Below are 19,655 nucleotides of genomic sequence, written 5' to 3'. Positions count from 1 at the left end.
TATTTATATGGATCTACTTTGGGGCTCTCCATTCTGTCCCATTTATTTATATGTCCTTTCTTTTCCAATACCACACTATTGAATACTATAGCTGTATAGTCAATCTTGAAGTTGGGTAGTGTCAGTCTTCCAACTCTGTTCTTCTCCAATACGACTTTGACTACTCTAAGTCTTGTGCCTCTCCATGTAAACTGTAGAATCAGCTTGTTGAGATCCACAATAAAATTTGCTGGGATTTTTACTGAGATTGCATTGAATCTAAAGATCAAGCTGGGGAGAACTGACATTTTGAGAATATTGAGTCTTCCTGTATATGAATATGGAATATCTCTCCATTTATTTAGTTCTTTGATTTCATTCATTAAAGTTTTGAAATTTTTTTCATATAGACCTTTTACATATATTTTGCATCAGTGTGTTTTTAAACACTTGCCCAAATATAGCACTCTTATGCCCATACAAATTAAGCAAAATTGGAAAACAAAGATAGATGCTAGGTATGATGGCTATGATGATGTTGGTCTACAGAAGCATAAGATGATAAGTCCACCTCCCAGATTCTACTGATTAACCTGAATCAAATATTGTCTTCTGGTGCAGTTACTCAGGTCATAAATAGCTCAATGCCAACCTTCATTTTCATATGTAAATGTATCTTTCATATCACATACCCACTGTCACTTCAGCTTCAAAATTTCCTACATGAGCATACAACTCCCTCTGTGACCACTCCTTTCTTCCAATCTCTCCATACTCCTCAGACCTTCATCATTTGCCCAACTATAGGAATATCTTCTGGATTTGTGTTTCTTCTTTATTTACAAAAATAGATCTACTGAAACATATGACTGGACATGATATCTTCTTGTAGGCATTAGAGAAAATTCAAAACTGAAGATCAAAGAAGGAAAGGATACAGCATAAGAGAGCATATCCCATGAAATGGAAGTTTCACTTAGCCAGAAAAGAGCACTGGACTGAGCTCTTTATCCTTACTCAGCTATTAACCTAAATAACTTAGGCTAGTCATTCAACCTCGATTTCAGTGGTTGGAAAAATTAGGAATTGAACTAGATAGTTTCCAAAAGCCAGTATCTGTGGGATCTATTAATACTAAAATCATAAGTTATATAAGAGAGATCAATCAATGAGGCAAACAATGTTTTTATTGTGGCTTTTATTTTTTTTTTCAATTTTTTTTTCAATTTTTTTTTTTTTTTTTTTGGGACAGAGAGAGACAGAGCATGAACGGGGGAGGGGCAGAGAGAGAGGGAGACACAGAATCGGAAACAGGCTCCAGGCTCCAGGCTCCGAGCCCTCAGCCCAGAGCCTGACGCGGGGCTCGAACTCGCGGGGCTCGAACTCACGGACCACGAGATCGTGACCTGGCTGAAGTCGGACGCTTAACCGACTGCGCCACCCAGGCGCCCCAATTGTGGCTTTTATTTTTTTATGAGCTTCATGTTATCAATTTATTCCCTTTTTAAAATTTTATTTTTAATTGAAAAATAACACCTACACATGGTAAAAAAATTAAAATTTATTTTTACCTTCAGCACAAATCAGGAAAAATTAATGAAAGCTTTGGTAGTGAACCTTATGATAATGTAATGTAGTGATCATTAACAAATGATATTAAATATTTAATATTTGTCCAATATTTTATGTATCAAATTGCAACCAAAAATCACCTGAAATTTGACTTTACTTCTTATGTCAAAGATCATTAAACATGCAATATTTGTGTAATTCCTTAAAGGAGCAAAAGTACTTCAATAATTTTGAAAAATTAATATTAGGTAACTTATATAACTCTCTAAAGTTAACCATGGAAAAATATTCTCAAGAGTTACAGGAGTACTTAAAAGAGAATTATATAATTAAAGTTTCACTAAATAAGATTCAAAAACAAAAAGTTATAGAAATAAAATCTAAGCTTCTAAAGGAATTTGGTTCTTAATATTCTTCAGTCAGATTTGCATGTGCATTTTTCTACAGATGCTCATCTATTATTGGTCATGATTTGGTGCAGTTCTTGCAAACAATATAACACTGAGTCACTGCACTGGATTAAAACCCACAGGTAAACTGTATTTCAAGAAGCGTGTGTGTGTGTGTGTGTGTGTGTGTGTGTGTGTGTGTGTGTGATTATCATGCACATCTCAAACAATTAAAACCTACAGTGTATCCACTGTGCTCTGGGTTTTGGGAGTAGATGCCCATGATTCATCGCTTACATACAACACCCAGTGTTCATCCTAACAAGTGCCCTCCTCAATGCCCATCACCCATTTCCCCCTCCTCCCACCCCTCATCAACCTTTAGTTTGTTCTATGTATTTAAGAGTTTCTTACGGTTTAACTCTATCTCTGTTTGAAACTAATTACACTGTATGTTAGCTAACTTGACAATAAATTATATTTAGAAAATAAGTGAAACAATTAAACTCTAAGAATTCACTGAAATTTGAAATGGTTATGAGTGAAATCCCTTTTCAGAAAACTTAGGGGACCTGGGTGGCTTATCTGGTTAAGTGTCTAACTCTTGACTTCAGTTCAGGTCATAATCTCACAATTGTGAGATCGAGCCCTGCATCAGGCCCTGTGCTGACAGCACCAAGCCAGCTTGGGATTCTCTCTGTCCTTCTTTCTCTGCCCCTCCTCTGCTTCTCTATCTCTTTTACAAAATAAATAAACTCTTAAGAAGTAAAATAAAATTTTAAATGTATTCATAAAATATGCAACTGATGAGTCATGCACCACCAAACACCTCATATAATTTAATTTCATCAGTAACTGCATATGGTTGTTTTTGCTGTTAATGTTTTGTTATTATTACCCAATGATTGCCTTCATAAAATGCACTCTATAAATATCTATTGAAAAAAAAATGAATAAATGAATACAATCCTAATTTACAAGTGAAGAAGTAGGTTCAGAGTATTTGGAGCCAAGGAAAATTTGCGCAATTATACCTTAATAAAATTAATGACATTATCTCCTCCTTATATGAATCTCAGAGAATATAAGATTGCCCATAATATTCACTCTTTTAGAACAAAATTCACCATCATTTCTGGTGCTTCTAACATGTCAACAATCTCAAAGACATTCAGCAAACACATTAAGTCAATGAATATTTTGAAAATTTGAACCCAGAATTTGACAAAGATTCAAAGATGACACTCTAGATAAGCTTGGTGAAATTCTATAGATAAACATTAAAGTCTAGAATAAAGTTCAAGGGAAGTTTTCAATGATTTGTTAACTGGATATCCAAGTATAAAAACAATAGAAGCAAAGAATCTGAGAATTACATCAACAAAATGAATTCTGGAAGGTATAATAGTTATTACAAATGTTAATTTCAGAACATAATAGAGATGGAACATGAATAGGGTATTAGAAATATAGTAAGTATAATTTTAATATTTTATATTTATATTCCCAATGTAAGCAATGATCAAGTGGCATCATTAATGGTGAAGCTTGATATTAGGAGAAGAAAAAATAGATGACATGATCAAGAAAAATCAAGATTTATCAAAGTAAAAGTATTACAGAATTCTAAACCTAAGCTTGAGAGAGAAATTGTTTTGAGAGATGGTATCAATGTTAGTCATTATGCAATGCAAAGGTATGTATTATACATACATATGTCTGGGAGAAATCACAACCTCTCTGAGCTTTAGTTTCTTCACCTGAAATATAAAGATGATACTTGCCCTGCTGATCTTCCATAGTTGCTTTTTGATGGCAATCAGGTAACATATAAAGCCTCCATGTTATAGAGAGCACTTCACAAATATACGTGTTTTTATTACAATTATAAAAGATATGCGGATAGAACCAACATGAGCAACAGCAGAGTGGTTAAGAGCCTTGCCCCTGGTACCATAGAAGTATGCATCTTGGGTATGTTATTTTCTACCTGTGTAACCTTAAGAGAGTTTATCTCTTTACACTTCAGTTTCCATATTGGCATAATGGTAGCAATGATAATACCTATCTTACACATTCATTGTGAGTATTAAATGCTACAACATTAAAAGTTCTTAGAACATGCTGGTCATTTTAACTTCATGGAGAACCAGACTCTGGACATCTTTGCCAATTTTTACTAATGACTAAACAATTTGTAAACATAATTCTGTTTAATGTTTATTTATTTTTGAGACAGAGAGAGATAGAGCATGAACGGGGGAGGGTCAGAGAGAGAGGGAGACACAGAATCCAAAGCAGGCTCCAGGCTCTGACCTGTCAGCACAGAGCCCAACACAGGGCTCGAGCTCACAGACCGTGAGATCATGATCTGAGCCGAAGTCGGAGGTTCAACAGACTGAGCCACCCAGGTGCCCCTCATAATTCCGTTTATATCAACAAATATTTATTAAAAATCAACACTGAAAAATACTATGCTAGATACTTTGGGGCTTGCAAAGATGAACAGATACAATCTCTTCACTCACCTCAACCTGCTGAGAGAAATAAACATGTAAATAATCATAATACAAGACAGAGTGTGATATATAGGAGTATCAGAGAGAAACTCCTGCTATACTTAGGTATGAAACAAACATTTAATTGCCTCCATTCAATTCTGCTCAGCCCCTCGATCCGTGGTAACTGAAGGACAACACTAGGGAAGGATTTTCTAAATTGATAAGCACAGTAAAAAATCATACTCATAATCTGGGTCTTGTATTTCAACAGGAAAGGAAGACTTAACTTTTATACTAAGAGTACCTTTCACGGGGCTGTCCTCTAGAAAGTAATATAACATAACTGGTCCATGTATTTGGAATTCTTCTTCCCAGAGTGCAGATGGATATGTGCTGATTCTTTCATGGTCTCTTATTACTACTGCAACTCACGTTAAAGACAGTTGCCTGTATGCGGGAATCAGTGTTTAGGAATGGAACCAATCAAAGATAAAAGACATGTAAAGAGATTGAAGCTGAAACCTCATTTCTCTAGGTTGCTGCTATGTAATCAATCTGTTGAATTCAGATGCCCAGACACCATAGTGAAAAGGTTGCTCTTTTTCCTTTTTCCTGTGCAAGTTCAGCAAGTATTTACTTGAGATCCATGAAGCTCAGATTGTACACTTCAGCCCTTCTTCAAAAATTTAATTAAGCCATCAATAATAACATTTCAATACCATCCCATTTACACTGTAACAATAACCTTTTCCTGGTCCTTTGTTGGAATTGTTCATTGATAGCTACTTTTTGAAACAAAATTTAAGCATCTCACCTGATTTATGCAATAACCAACCTTTTAATTTTTCTAGTTCTATTGTTTCTGTTATTTTCAATACATTCTGGACAAATTCTTACAGTGCTTGTCATTTCTCAAAGTACTTCCATTTATGTTGTTGTTCAGTTATGAAGGAGCTGAGCGGGCTCAAATGAATGAAAGCAAGAAAATGTTTGATTCATATCTGAAATATAGTAGGAATTTCTCACTGATATTCCCACATATCACTCTCTGCATTTAATTATCATTATTTATGTGTTTATTTCCCTTATGAGACTATGAGTCTTTAGAGTGAAGTGATTCTTATCTTGATCATATTTGTAGCCCCTAATGTGCAAGTATATTACAGTATACAAGTATATTGCAATCCAGATCAAGAACTATCAGTGGTTACTTAATAACAGCTTACTGGGAAAAGAAAACACTCCACAATATGTCTTCACCTAAATTCCAATCTTATGTCCTGATATTCTCCTATACATAACCTATGCTCAGATGGATTCTAAACCTGAGGAGTTAAAGGAAAGAGAGAAAGAGACTATCTGGTTTCATCTCCATACAGTCTACATTGGTTGTAGATAGAGTTCAGATCTCTCTCTCTCTCTCTCTCTCTCTCTCTCTCTATATATATATATATATATATATATATATATATATACACACACACACATACTAAATTGATATTCCCAATTCTAAAACAAATAAACTATCCCCCATTCTCCAAGGTCACTCTGAAATTTTCTACACCCAGGTTTTTTTTTTTCATTATTACCAGCCTAGACGGTAAGTTTCATTCTCAGATCACTGCTTCTCAGTGCCCATCTTAAATAAAACCTCCTGCATGAAACTTTTCCTGATTTATTGCTTTTCTAAGAACTTCTATGACATTTTGCTTATATCTCTTTTTTGATACTTACCATAGTCTGCCTTATAGCCATCTGCAAAGTTGTTATCCTCATTAACTAATATGACAAATATAATCTTTTAAAGACAAGAATTATGTTAAACTTTTTATAAAGTGTTTGACAAACTGAATATAATGCTTTACATACAGAAAGCTCTTTTTAAAAAAAAAAATCAGGTGCTACACTGCTTTATACTATTTAGTTTCTAGAGTTGTCCCTGTATTTTCCAAGTTGGAGTGGCTAGCCTCTACACAATTAACACAATACACAGACCCTACGCATCAAAAGATGTAAGCACAAGCCCCCAAACTCACCTTATATGTGCCTTTCTTCTAAAGCAAAGGTGTTACTCCCCTAAATGCCAGCAGGCCCACTTTGTTCCAGTGGGCCACATAAAGTTGGAAGCTTCTAATTATCAGCACAGCAGCATGCAGCTTTTACATAATGACTTAGTTTTATGCAACATCAGTGCTCTGAACAAGGGAGAAATGTTAATAGGCAGAGTGAAATGAACTATGTGGACAGACATGACAAGAAGCAGCACCTTTTTGGCACTGCTATTATTTGAGTTATTTGGTCATACTTATGATCCTGTGCACAAGGTCTAGAAATAAGGTACCTGGGCCACCCTGTTAAGTGGCACTTTAGTGCTGGAGGAAGGAGGCAGCTTGCTTCACGAAGGTTGGTTATGATATCCATTTCTCATTCAATGCAGCAGGAGAAGAGAGCCTTGAGGCCAAAGGGAGGCAGTCCATGAACCTCTACTTCAGTGCTTACGCTGTAATCCAATCTCCCTGATGGCCTGAACTCCTTAGCACAACACCTTCAACATTCCTCCTTACACCATCCTGCTCCTCTACACCATCATAGCTTCACACCATTTCTGAAATGTGAACCACTTATGTTCCTTTCTCTTCATTCCTTAAACACCCCATCCCTTCATCTTCCCAAATGTCTGTTTCCTGTGGCAGAGATGATTTTTGTACAGTTAGTAAGACCTTCACACACTGCCTTACAAACTATCAGAAAATATCACTGATGCCTTGAGGTATTCTGGTACCATGGGAACATGCACTAAAATCTTCTAAACCTCATTCAAAGGCATATATTTTCCCAAGGTTGATAAAAGATCACCTTACCCGCCCCCCCGCCTGAAAAATATGAGTTGCAATCTGTCTTAAATTTATTGCAATCTGCAATAAAACAATCTGTCTTAAATTATTGTAATAATTGTCCTAGTTATTTTCCTGCCCCTCTTTAAAAAACAAGTTTATATACTTATTTGAGAAACAGAGAGTGAGCAGGGGTGAGGCAGAGAGAGAGGGAGAGAGAGAGAATCCCAGGCAGACTCTGTGCCACCAGCACAGAGCCAAGAACCATGAGATCATGACCTGAGTCAAGATATAGAGATGGCCTCTTAACTGACTGAGTCACCCAGGTGCCCCCTTCCTGCTTTCTCTTTACTATTAATGTTACAACCACTTCTGCCAGTGGCAGGAGTCTGAGCTGGTGACCAAAAAGAGCAAGTCTCAGAATGTTCATCCCCCATATGGTGACCTTAGTCTGCTTAGGAATTTTTAGTATTGAATGACCTAAAGCAATTTTAAATTACATTTAAAAGATTGGTATATTTTATGTTTTTAAAGAGGCATAGGTTTCTAATATTTGAAAGTGGACAGCGTGACACAGGGAGGACCAAAACAACAAGGTAAACTGTAACCCAAGTCTAACGCAAAACTCATTGTGACTGAAAGAGTCTGAACTAATGTGCTGACCATATGAGATGAATTCAAGTATTTTGGAAATTCATGGGGAAAAATTCATAATATTACTCTAAACTACATTTTTTACTACATATATCCTATATTCTCCTAATTCCCTCTATCCTACATTAATTTAATTTTGTTTTCCTGGGTACAAGTGAAAAATTTAACTTCTATCAACTTCTCATTAGATGTTTGTTAAAAACTGTGGCTAAGCAAAATAAGCCAATCACAGAAAGACAGATATCATATGATTTCACTCATATTTGGAACTTGAGAAACTCAACAGATGAACATGGAGGAAGGGAAGGAAAAATAAGATAAAAGCAGAGGGGAGCCAAACCATAAGAGACTCTTAAATACAGAGAACAAACTGAGAGTTCCTGGAGGGGAGGTGGGTGGGGAGAGATGGGTTAAATGGGTGATAGGCACTAAGGAGGGCACTTTTGGGATGAGCAGTGGGTGTCAGGGTGTCATATATAAGAGAAGAATCACTGGATTCTACTCCTGAAGCCAAGACTACACTGTATGTTGATTAAGTTTAATTTAAATTAAAAAAATACTGTGGCATATAATAGTTGATCATCTTCAGACTAAAATTTCACATGTATCCAACTGTTTGTGGAAATAGATGTCTTCCTAACTCCTAAAATCCTGCTACATAGATAGGGAAAGGCCACTTAAACCGCAAAGAAAGCAGAAGAAATCTGAACTTGGAAAATTTCATAGGTCAAGGACTAAGGATGTGATTTAGGATTTACATGATTTAATGAATAATATGACCTTTTCCTCTGAATCAATCTTTCCCATTAACTCTGACCTTGGTCAAATCACTAAATTTATCTAGTGTTCAACTGCTACTTGTAAAATGGAGATTACAAATTATACTACACAGATTACAATTAGAAATATGTATAATAAAATATAAAAAAAGTCTTTGTAAATTGTAGGGAGTTATGCAAATGAAAAAAGATAGCATGTCCTAGACTTGGAGCTCTTGCCTGTCTTTCTCCTGTGATAATTGTGTTCCCACTAAGTAATATTTATAATTGATGAATGGGCAAATTTACCCCTATGTTTGTTTCTGAATGCATTCTTTTGGATGCTTCATTTCTGAAAGTAAACATATTGAATACGAGTTGCAAATAAGCATTTCTCTCTCTCTCTCTCTCTCTCTCTCTCTCTCTCTCTCTCTCTCTCTCTCTTTCTCTTTTCTCTTTAGTTTAACCATTTGCTCTATATACTGAATTATAAAATTATTTATGTCGGCATTTTAATTTATACAACAAAATCCATGTAAATCTCCTAACTCCAATATGTGACTTGGATGAATCTCATTACTACTTTTCCTTTCTAAATTTAACATAGCACACACATATCACACACACATACACACACACTCTCTCTCTCTCTCTCTCTCTCTCTCACACACACACACACACACACACACACACACACACACACAGAAAGCAAGTCTTGGGGGAAGTAATATTATTAAGTCTTGGGAGAAGTTATGTGCATAACTACTTAGATAGTTATAAATTAGAAACACTATCTTTAAAACCAGATTGGATTCCTAAATTCACCATTTATTAACTTATGTGATCTTGAGCAGGTTACCTATCTCTCAAATTTTGTTTTTATATTTAACTCTCAAATTCTGAAAGATAAGGAAAATATGTGTTTTTAAAAAATAATCAGTGTTTTTATAAGAAAGTTTGTGAAAGTGCTTTGTATATTATAAAACAGCCTAGACAGAAAAAAGTGTTGCTATTACAATAATAATTATTATTAATATTATTTACCAAATGAACAAACAAAGCCTTAATGATTCTATAGCTCAATGAACCTCACATCCTTGATTCTAGTGTGGTCCAAGATACCCTACTGGGTCAACACTAGAACCAGTACCTCCAGCTTACATCACAGTCACAGTGTGAGGAGTAATTATGAGAATCAGCAGCAAGTATAGAGCCAAAAGTTAGATGGTTTAGTCCAAATAGGACAAACTGAAGAGGCAGAACCAAGATTCAAATCAATTTCTTTTGAAACTAAAGATGAAACTATTGAACATGATGGTGGTTGAAGGGAACAGAAAAAGACAAAAATGAGAACATTGCTTAAGGTAGAATTCTGGAGCTTTTGCCAGCAATTTATGGGACTGTGTTACTGGCATTGCATTCTGGGGGGAAATATATATGGAATTGCACATTGGGAAAGGTAGGGCATAGAATCAGACTGTTCAAGTTAGTGATCTAGCCGAACCTGAATTGCACAAACTGTAACCTGGGAATACAGATGGAGAAATGGCTGGTCCAGAGACACACAACCGTGGTAGATCATACATTTAATCCTGAATAACTTTAAGTTTGGAGCTCATGGAAATTGTACAAGTAGATTGGGCTTTAGGTGACCTTGTCATATTACTTATTTTCATTCTAGTTTGTTTGACGACAATATCTCATGATCCAGTTTCCTTTTCTTACTACCTCTCCAAATTCTTCTTAAATACATTAAGTTTCCAAAGTGATAATAAGAAGCAGTAAAAGTATCACCACTTACAAAAAGAAACTATACGTTTATTTTATGATGGCACAAATCATTTATAAACGTAAAAAAAATCTCTATAAACCCCATTTCCAATCTTACTACCAGAGTACTTACCTTATTTTTAAGTTCATTAAAAATCTTTAATTAGTATCACAAGTGTTAGTAAGAATATTCATACAGGCACCTGGGTGGCTCAGTTTGTGGAGGGTCCAACTCTTGATCAGCTCAGGTCATGATCCCAGAGTTGTGGGATTTAGCCGTGCATTGGGCTCTGTTCAGCATAGAGCCTGATTAAGATTCTCTCTCTCTCCCTTTGCCCCTCTCCCCCATCTCATGCTCTCTCTCTCTCTAAAATAATTTTTAAAAAGAATATTTATAAAAAAAAAAAAAAAAAAAGAGGTTAGAGTGGGAGAGAGCCAAAGCATAAGAGACTGTTAAAAACTGAGAACAAACTGAGGGTTGATGGGGGGTGGGAGGGAGGGCAGGGTGGGTGATGGGTATTGAGGAGGGCACCTTTTGGGATGAGCACTGGGTGTTGTATGGAAACCAATTTGACAGTAAATTTCATATATTAAAAAATAAAAAAAAATTAAAAATTAAAAAATAATAAAAAAAATGAAAAAGAAAAAAAAAAGAATATTTATATAACCATCCTCTAAAAAGTAAATACGCATATGCTTCTTTTAATGTGGATATTATTAGCAGAAGTTGACTCAATAAAGGTTCCTGTTTTTTTTTTTAATATAAAACTTCTATGACTTCAAAACTTCTTCAGTGCTACATGGTTCTAACAGTTTAAAAAAATATGTTAATTATCACTAGGGCAGGAAAGCTAGATGGTCATAAATATTAAGAATTTTACACTAAATATGTTTTTACTTATAAAATACTGATAATGGCTTTTTTTTTTAACATTTATTAGTTACTCTATGTGAGCAGTGGTTTTACCTATTATCTTATTTATTTTTCATAAGAATGTGAAAGAATCACAAAAGTGTGGAGCCCTGATGAAGCCAGACCTGTAAGCCATCCCATCTATCCCTAGACTTTTCAGTTACATGAATCAAAATATTATCTTCTTCTGTAAGCCAATCTGAGTTGGCTCTCCTGTTACTCTAATTAAACAACCTAAAAGAGAGAAAACTGCAAGAAAATCATAAAGTCATAAAGACTTTCTTGATACTCCTGATACTTTTCTCTCTGAGATACTCCTTGTGTGACAATTTATACTTTAGAATATGGTCAATCACATAATTTTTATTTCCACTATAAGCTTATAGGTTTCTTGAGCAGAAGTTCTTTATCTTATTCTTTTCATATATTTCATGGGGCTAGAATTATATCTGGAGTATATCAGGTGCTCAAGAAATTCTATTCCAATTACTACTTAATCAATTCATGTAAATGCGTCTTAGCTGAAAGGATTAAAGGGTTACTTTTTTTCCTGTTTATTTTAGTTGCTGATACACTAAATCTACTTTGATGATTCATGTTTGTCAGCCAATATGACAACACATAAAATTTCCAATGTATTCTGCTCATCCCTAGACAGGGCAGCCAGGAAACGTGATAGCACCTAGGCAGCCCAGCCAGACCTCTGACAGGTGCCACCCACTCCACACAGCCAGAGACCAAAAAAGGCAACAAGTGCAGAAGGACGTGGAGTGTCAGGGAAACTCCGGGGTGCCATGACAGAATGATGAGAACCGTGTCTAACTAATACTGATGGGAGAGCAGTCCTCCGGGGTCAGCAAACCTCACCTTCGAACATCAGGAAAATGACAGCAGAAAACCTTTTCTTAAGAGTAGAGAGAGAGAGAACGTAGTCAAACTCGGTGAAATTAAATTAATTCAAGTGTTACCTCTGAATTTTTAAAAACTTATCATTGACTTTTCTTTTAACAAAATCAGTGGGCATCTTTTTTGTTTCCATCCCTTCTTCACCGACATAGAGAGACAAGCAATTGCTTGTGATTTATCAAGGAGTTCACGCAGGAAAGGCACAGAAAGAAGCCATACATACAGCCACGGTATGCATGCTCATCTAGCGGAACGTCTCCTATTGGTGGCTATGTTTTCCTCTTTGCTGGCACCAAAGATTTAAATGTCTAAAGAGCACTTCATCAACATTCTTTCACTTTATAGTGCCTAGAGTGTAAACAACACATATCATCCATCTGTTCTTTCTGGGAAATACAAAATAGTTTTGAGTAAATTGACAGTTTGATGAATTAAAATATATTGGAAAAAACTGCAAGCGCCTACTATGTGCCTCCCACCCCAACCCCCCCCCCCCACCACCATACACACACACAGTTGTTTTCACAATACTCTGTCTTCAGGGATTTCACTCTAGTTGAAGTGGTTCTCCCTGAAATAAAGGCGACTCATAACTTGATAACTTTCATTCCCTCACTTATCTCTTCACACTCCCAACACACAAAATATCCAAAATTACAAACTAAAACAAAGTAGGAATTTTGTCTCTAAATTTATAATGCATAGAGGGTCTTTACAGTCTAATTATCTTTTTTTCTCAAAGACTGTAAAGCAGGAAACCATCTTCCTAAGAATGGTCTCTCTCTGCATTTGTTTTTATAGTAGCATCCATGTTAAGGGAGATCCTATTTAAGGACTTTATTTAAGGGAGATCTTAATTAGCATACATGTATCCTGGATTACATATAATTGATGTCGATGGAAAATCTGATCAATGTTTGCCCATGTAACACATTAAAACATTTCTACATGAATGAATGCAGAAATGAAAGTTAATTTACTCTACTAAAAAAAATGTGAAATGCACTAAGTAAGGCCTTACTGTAGGCAGCCCTACCTTATTCTAGGTCGCACTGAGGTAAATTAACCATCACCAACTGTCTAGATTAGTTTAAAAATTTACACATCCTCTTTTCAAATGCTAATCATTCAATTGCCCTTACAAATCCTCAGCACACTCCAGCAGGTTGCTTACAACACAAACAACAGCCCATTGCTCTATAGAGAGAAGGGGCATTTTCCCTCCAGTCAGAGATGTGTTTTTTGAGTATATACATTGTCAAAAAGTCAGTACAATAAGGAAAGGAAAGAAGATTTAGGAAAATGAGACAATAGCCATTTATGAAGGACTCAATATTTAAAGACAGTAAATGAAATTTGGTGCTGCTTTTAATCAAATTCAATATCCAATAAGTCCTAAACTTTTGATCTAATGATAAGATTGATTTAAAAAAAAAAAAAAAAAGACAACTTTCTAGCTTCTGGTTCCACATGTAAGGAGCTTGGAAGTCATTACCCCATCCTAACACATAAAAAAACTGGAAAAGTCAACAAGCTTTTCTTGGATCCCTAAGAGAGGAAAGGACATACAGCAAGTCACCACCCCAAAGTTTGGAGAGAGAGACAGATGAATACAGGGAATCACTGCTTCCTGGAGAAGAGACACATGAATGGACACTGTTGGGAGAACCAGTGCTAAAGTAAAAAAACCTGAATTGTAATTGATGAGTTGCTCCAGGCCTAGTGTGGACAACTCTCAGAATTAAAACCCAAAGCAATGTACAGATTCAATGCAATCCCTATCAAAACCCTAATACCATTTCTCACAGAACTAAAACATATACTCTTAAAATTTGTATGGAACCACAAAAGATCCCCTAAAAAGCCAAAGCAACCTTGAAAAAGAAAAGCTGGAGGTATCACAATATCAGCTCTCGAGTTATACTACAAAACTACAGTAGTCAACATAATATGGTACTGGCATAAAAATAGACACATAGATCAATGGAGCAGGATAGAGTCCCCAGAAATAAATTCACACCTATATGTTAACTAATCTACAACAAAGAGGGCAAGGATAACAATGGGGAAAAGACCGTCTCTTCAACAAATGGTGTTGGGAAGACTGGACAGCTACGTGCAAAAGAATGAAATTGGAACACTTTCTTATATCACACGTAAAAAAATCAAAATTGAGTAAAGACCTAAATATGAGCCCTGAAACCATAAAACTCCTAAAAGAAAACATAGGCAGTAATCTCTTGAACATGAGCCTTAGCAATATATTTATGGATATGTTTCCTCAGGCAAGGGAAACAAAAGCAAAAATAAACTATTTGGACTAAAGCAAAATAAAAAACTTTTTCACAGCAAAGGAAACCATCAACAAAGTGAAAAGGCACTCTACTGAATGGGAGAAGATATTTGTAAATGACATATCTGAGAAGGGGTTAATATTCAAAATATATAAAAAACCTATACACCTCAACATCAAAACAAACAAACAAACAATCTGATTAAAAATAGGCAGAGGGCATGAATAGATACTTTTCCAACATAATGATAGCCAACAGACACGTGAAAACATGCTCAACATCACTAATCATCAAGGAAATGCAAATTAAAACCACAATTAGATCTATCACCTCACACCTGTCAGAATGGCCATTATCAAAAAGGCAAGAAATAGCAAGTCTTGATGAAGATGTGGAGAAAAAGGAACTCGCATGCACTGTGGGTAGGAATGTAAATTGGTGCAACCACTGTGGAAACCACTATGAAGTTTTGTCAAAAGAAAGTTAAAAACAGAAATACCATATAGTCCAGGAATTCTGCTACATTGTATTTACCCAAAGAAAACAAAAACACTAACTCAAGAAGATACATGCATCTCTCTGTTCATCACAGAATCATTTATAACAGCCAAGATATGAAGACAACCTAAGCATCTGTTGATAGACAAATGAATAAAGAACATTGGTACATATATAATTGGTATGATAATATAATGTAGCATTGCAAAAATGAAAGCCATTTTAGCAGTGTAAGAATGAAAAAGTTGAATTGGAAATATCAGTGAAAACTTGTAATTTTTTTAAGAAAAGGTTATTACCTGACAAGACAAAAAGGAAACTTGTAGCTTGTGTGTCATCCTCTCCTATCTCAAATGCTCATGTAAAGCAATGTATACAGTATTCAATCAGTAGCATCCAGACTCAATCCTTTGTCTACTCTCCACTGAAAGGAGTCAAGTCTTTTATTTTTTTTAATTTTTTTTCAATATAAGAAATTTATTGTCAAATTGGTTTCCATACAACACCCAGTGCTCATCCCAAAAGGTGCCCTCCTCAATACCCATCACCAACCCTCGCCTCCCTCCCACCCCCCATCAACCCTCAGTTTGTTCTCAGTTTTTAAGAGTCTCTTATGCTTTGGCTCTCTCCCACTCTAACCTCTTTTTTTTTCCTCCCCCCCCCCCATGGGTTTCTGTTAAGTTTCTCAGGATCCACATAAGAGTGAAAACATATGGTATCTGTCTTTCTCTGTATGGCTTATTTATGGAGTACTACGTGGCAATGAGAAAGAATGAAATATGGCCCTTTGTAGCAACGTGGATGGAACTGGAGAGTGTTATGCTAAGTGAAATAAGGAGCCAAGTCTTTTAGAACAATTAATTCAATCCATGTAGGTAGGACAGTTCAAAATGAGCCTGAGATACCATGTTGTCAAAACAAGGACACTCTTAGAGTAACAGATAGTTAAAAGAGATAAAGAGGTCAGTCTGAATAAAGACCTACTAGTGGCCAAGTTGTATCAATAATCTCTTCAAGACAATCCCTGTTCTATTGTAGGCTTCCTGTAACTATGGAACAATACCCTGAGGAGTCTTGGAAGCCCTACTCTTTAATTAAAAGGATCTATGAAGCATGCCGTTAAGGTATGTAGAGGTCATCATATCCATCTGAAAGTTTTTAATGTTGTTCTACCTTAAATCATTCTAAGGTCTTAACCAAGGTTTTTATTTCTATCCTAGATTTGATCTTTCTGTTGAAATCCTTTCTTACCTGGAGAACCCTTTGCTGTTGGAAACAAATCCTTCTAGACACTTTTATATTGTCTTCTAAATTCCATTTTAAAAGTGAATAATGTGTTCTTTCATACATTTCTCTCCTCTCTCATTTCACTATGAGTAGCTAGAAGAACTAGGTGGTACCTTCAGGACCATGTCTGGAAATATCGTAAAGTTCACTTGGTGTATTTTCTCTTTTCCATGCTAATACAGGCAACAGTTTTGTTAACTTTCTCTCATTATATAACTAGGGTCTCCTTTTTCCCAGCATTCAATGACAGCTTCCACACTTATTTGACCCTCCTTTGACAGACTTCCTGAGTTCCTCTAGCTTCGCTAACAACCTGCTCAGGAGTCTTCAAGCTTTCTTCACAGCCTTTCTTCAAGCCCCTTCTAACATCTACTGATAACTTGTCCCAAATATAATGACACAAGTTTTGGTGTTTTGTTTTGATAGAACCCCACTTCCAGATCCAAAATTCTGTGCCGGTTACTATTGTTGCATAACAAATGCTTCAAATTTTTAAAACAGCAAAAATCAATTTATTGTCTGCCATGGATTCTGTGGGTCAGGAATTCGGAAAAGGCTCAGCTGGATAGTCATGACTAGAGTTCTCTCCTATGATTACAATCAGACCCTTCAGAGCTGGAATAATGGCAGCTGTTGCAGCTAGAGACCAGACAAACATCTTTCTCTTTATGTGGTCTTACAGCTTCTCCATGCTCTTTACTTATGAACTAGTTTGGATTTCTTTACAGAATGACAACCTGAGGTCAGTTGGGATTATTTATATGGTGGCTTGGAGTTCCAAAACTAATGTTCTGGTGAACAATGTGGAAGCTGCATTATCTTCTTTTGAAGTAGCCTCAGAAGTCTACTTGTTTCTACTGCATTCCTTTAGTTACAAGCAAACCATAAATACGCCCAGATTCCATGGGAGAAGAAATAGATTCTAGTTCTAGTGAAAAGGTTCTAGAAATCCATATGGGTGGGAGGTACTCTTACAACTATCTTGGAAAATAAAATCTGAGATAGGATCTGACTGTGGAAAGCCTCATTTGCTGGACCAACAAATTTGACAATTAGCTTATACAGACTCGTTCTGAATTTCAGTGTTAAGATTAGTTGAGAGGCATACTACAAGTAATTTAGTCAAGTTATTGTTACAACTATGAAAACTGAAATAAAATTACTAAAAAATAAAATAGAACTCATATAAAGTTATTTTATAACATCACACTCATTTACTTAGATACTTAAAGACAAAGTGGTGGAATTATAGCTAGTTAATGGGCAATTTTACATTTATAAATCCAGTTCTGTCTATGCCAAAACTTCATTGGATTATATTCAGGATATGGATATTGCCCCTCTTGGGTTCTAGATGGGAAAATATTAAAAACTGCTGTTGTAGCCAATAAGGAGCCATTGAAAATTTGAATGTCAATATCAACACCTGTATTCCAACCTTAGCTGTGACCTCCTTGAAGCCAAATATTATTTTTATTCATATTTTGTTGTCATTTCTTTTATCAGAGAGACTATTCCAAAATCTTTGCCACTTTGCTCAACCCCTTAATTCACCCTTACCTACTTCATTTTTCAATTAATGGTTTCAGCTTATTCTTTTTTTTTCCTGCCCAAGTTAATAGCATGACCATTAATCAGTCACCCTACTAGACAATTTAGAGCTCTCAACTTCTCTAACTCTTCAATCCCTAACAATCTGTTCTCAAATCTTAATACATTCTATATCAAAAATGTCTCTTCTGTCCTCATTACCCTAGTTTAGTCCTTCAAAAGCCTTTACTTGAATTATTTCAGTGAATATCAAACTTGTCCTCTTAACTGAAGTCTCTGTTCTTCAATTCTTCAATCAGTTCTTTCTTCCTTACAAGCAATTCACATTGTTTCCTTGAATTTTTTTGAATCATGAAATGAATAAAGAAGACTTCCCTTCACATGACGCTGCTAAAATTTAAAAGCCACTCACTTCATGTCAGACTTCAACCTACAAAATTCAATGGTCCAATTGTTGAGTACAAGTGAGTACAGATTCTATTCTAACATTAAAGAGAGTGTGTTTGTTGTGGGGGAGGGGAACGGGGGTCAAAATCATCATATTACATCCAGATAAAAAATATTCATATTAAGGTTGGTAGGAATCACAGAGGAACTAAATTTAAGACAGTTTATGAGGCTGGTGATATGTCTAAAATTTCCCTTACTACTATCAACTCTAAAAGTATTTTATACACATATTTTCAAGAAATTTTATGCTCAATTATAGAGTGGCTATTTTCCCATTTTAAATATTTCATCATAATCTTTGCTAATATTTGCATTCATATATAAAAATTATCTTTGTTGGGTGACATAGTTAATAAATAAAACTTAAGATATCATCATAACATTGAGCTTTCAAAATCAAAAGAACCAGATCCCTCCTCAGATAATTTATTTTTTCCCCTAACACAGAAAGAATTCTATGCTCTTACTGCAATGGACTTCTCACCATTTCCTACATAGAAGACTCCACAAAAACTTTTCATCTCTGTATAATCACTTATACTATTCTCTCTTCTTAGAATCTACTTTTTTTTTTTTTTCAACGTTTTTTTTTTATTTATTTATTTTTGGGACAGAGAGAGACAGAGCATGAACGGGGGAGGGGCAGAGAGAGAGGGAGACACAGACTCGGAAACAGGCTCCAGGCTCTGAGCCATCAGCCCAGAGCCAGACGCGGGGCTCGAACTCACGGACCGCGAGATCGTGACCTGGCTGAAGTCGGACGCTTAACCGACTGCGCCACCCAGGCGCCCCACTTAGAATCTACTTTTACCCCAGTTCTGACTAACATAATCCTACATACTTACTAGAGCTAAGTATAATATGGAGCCTTTGCTGATGAGCCAGACATAATTAATTTTGCCTCTCTGGAGCTATCAGGGTATTTTAGTCATTGCACCAATATGACATTCAGACCTATATCACCAGGAATATTAAACACAATGTTCAGAGACTCTCCTTGAATATTTTGAATCTAAAGTAAAAATCTCCTAGGTCTGAGGAAACTATTAGTCTGGGGGATTACAACACACCATATGGATATTTTCTCTAAGACCAACTGGTAGGTCAGGGGCAGTGATTAATCAAACAAGGGATTGTTGAAGTCCCCTGTCTATGCTTTAATAGCAAAAGAGGAAGGATTTCAGAGACTATGAAACAAACAAAAAAGCAAGCAAACAAACAAAAAACACAAAGGGGTGAATACCGGCATCAAGTACATCAATTTTGAAATGAAACGAAAAGGAGAAACAAAATCTATAT

The sequence above is a fragment of the Neofelis nebulosa genome, chromosome 6 (assembly GCF_028018385.1).
Source record: "Neofelis nebulosa isolate mNeoNeb1 chromosome 6, mNeoNeb1.pri, whole genome shotgun sequence".
Classification (NCBI taxonomy): Eukaryota; Metazoa; Chordata; class Mammalia; order Carnivora; family Felidae; genus Neofelis; species Neofelis nebulosa.
The sequence above is the reverse complement of the archived record's forward strand: the minus strand, read 5'-3'. Positions refer to the sequence as shown.